Source organism: Panicum virgatum, chromosome 3K (assembly GCF_016808335.1).
Source record: "Panicum virgatum strain AP13 chromosome 3K, P.virgatum_v5, whole genome shotgun sequence".
Lineage (NCBI taxonomy): Eukaryota > Viridiplantae > Streptophyta > Magnoliopsida > Poales > Poaceae > Panicum > Panicum virgatum.
The window spans coordinates 43822031-43824354 of NC_053138.1; the positions used below are offsets into that span (position 1 = coordinate 43822031).

At 56.1% G+C, this 2324-nt stretch overlaps 1 pseudogene; it reads left to right on the plus strand.

Annotated features, from left to right (window-relative positions):
• Positions 1-216: 216 nt before the first annotated feature.
• On the plus strand, positions 217-1561 carry LOC120700938 (annotated as a pseudogene).
• Positions 1562-2324: the final 763 nt, after the last annotated feature.

Here is a 2324-nt window from a genome sequence, read left to right on the forward strand (position 1 = left end):
TGTACCCGGCGTCCTTCCTCATCCTGGCGCCGTGCTCAATCGACTCGTGTGGTTGGGAGGAGCCGAGTATGAATCCTAGTAGGATCGCCCTCCTCCGACTCCGATGAGTGAGGGGGGAAAATCAACAAAGCAATGTATAATTCGCAAGAAGGGTACGTGCACCAGCCGGCAATAACAGTCGATGCCGCCCCTGGAATCCAAAGTATCCAACCTAACCGTGTGCTAAAGAGAATCCAGAATTCCAGATCAGCAACCCTCTCGGCAATGGCGCCGGCAGGACCGCGATCCCCAGCGAGGAAGCGGATCAAGACGGCCCCCGGCGTCACCCTGCCGCCGGACATGATGTTCGAGGTCTTCCTGAACCTGCCGGCCAGTTCGGTCTGCCGCTTCCGCGCCGTCTGCCGCTCGTGGCGCGCGGTCCTCACCGGCCGGAGCTTCCTCGCCGCCCACGCGGCCCGCCGGGGCCCGCTTCTCCTCGCCGCCGGCCCGTACCGCAGCTGCCGGCGCTCGTGGCACGTCGACGTCGTGGACCTCGCGGGCACCGTCGCGAGGCGGACGCGGACGCCCGTGGCGGAGGGCGGCGCCAAGGAGCTGCTCACGTGCGGCGATCTGGCCTGCCTCGTCGGAGCGGACGACGGCATAGCCCGGGTGCTCGACCCGGCCACGCCAAAAGATCTCCTACCCCGGCCACCGGCGCCGTGACCGTCCTGCCGCACGGTCTCTCGGAGGAGAACAAGGCAGGGGAAGGGTGGGGGCGCCGCGAGAGCTTCCACGTCGTCGCGCACGCGTTCGGCCGCGTCTCCTCGACGGGGGAGTACAAGCTGCTCCGCCTCGTCCGTCTCCTCCGTTACACGCCGGCCCGCGGCGGCGGGCTGCTGGCCGAGGTCCTCACCCTTGACGGCGACGCGAGGTGGAGGACCAGGCGGAGCCCCCCGGTCGTGGTCGCCGCAGACAGAATGGATTCCATGGTTGTCGTCGACGGCATCGTGTACTTCTTGGCGGCTCAGATCGGGCAGCTCCCTTTCGTCGTCAATAATAGCCTCAGCGTGCAGCCAGCAGGATCCATAGCTTCTTTCAACCTCGAGGCGGAGGATTGGATGCCGATTCTCCGGGGATCACTGAACGGCCGTCGTCAGGGCAACCCGGAGCTGATGCTCCAGGAAGAACCGCCATTGCTGACCCTTACAGAGCTGAACGGCTTCTTGGTTACAGTTCACAGCGACCGACGTCAGCAGTCACCCATGGATCTATGGTTTCTGATCGACTTGAAACGGGAAACCTGGGTGAAAAGATACAGCATTTGGCTTGATGTGTGTCCTCAACGCCGCGTATTCTCCGCACACCCGTTATTTGCGGATGACAGGAAGATTTTGCTGTGGGTGCGGCCAAAGGGAGTGCTGATGGTGTACGATCTGCAAACAGGGTCGTGCATGGATTTGGATCATATCAACTGTGTTGCAGTTGGTTTGTACAAGCACTACCGGAGAATGCACAAATGCCGAGTGTCTACGTGTTTGCCGAGTACCAGACCATGAGGATCAGGGCACTAGGCAAACACTGAGCACACGGCATGCCCTAACTGTGCCGAGTACTGGCCGACGGCAAAAACGGCACTCGGCATACCGCGGAGGCATATCCGGTGCAATCACCGAACTGGTGAAAGCATCGTGAAAGCAAACTAAAAAGGTCTTCAAAAAATTCTGAAAAAAATCATGAATGTACATCTCGGTCTACCCCATCTACATATAAAATTTCATGATCAAATTCATCTTACTCTAACAGTTACAAAAAAGACAAATTTGGGCTGCATTTGAACGTTAATGATTGTCAGAAAATTTGTCTTTTTTGTAACTGCAAGTATAAGATGAATTTGATCGTGGAAATTTATATGTAGATGGGGTAGACCGAGATGTACATTCATGATTTTTTTCAGAATTTTTTAAAGACCTTTTTAGTTTGCTTTCACGGTGCTTTCACCAGTTCGGTGATTGCACCGGATATGCCTCCGCATACCGCGCCTTTGCCGAGTGCCAAAAGACGAGCACTCAGGTCACGTGCCCAGCACGTGCACCCGCCGTGCGCCGGCCGTCAGGTAGCCTGACGGCCGTTATCGTTTGCCGATTGTTGCAAAGATGGCACTCGGCAAAACGTAAATTTCGTCGAGTGTCTTTAGCCGGCACTCGGCAAAGCCTCTTTCACGGAGTGTCATCCTCCAGGCACTCGGCAAAGAGTTTCTATTTTTTCATTCAAAATTTTTTATAATCAACTCAAATTTGAAAACTTAATCCCTGGTAGCATATGATATTTTCATTCATTGGTTTACT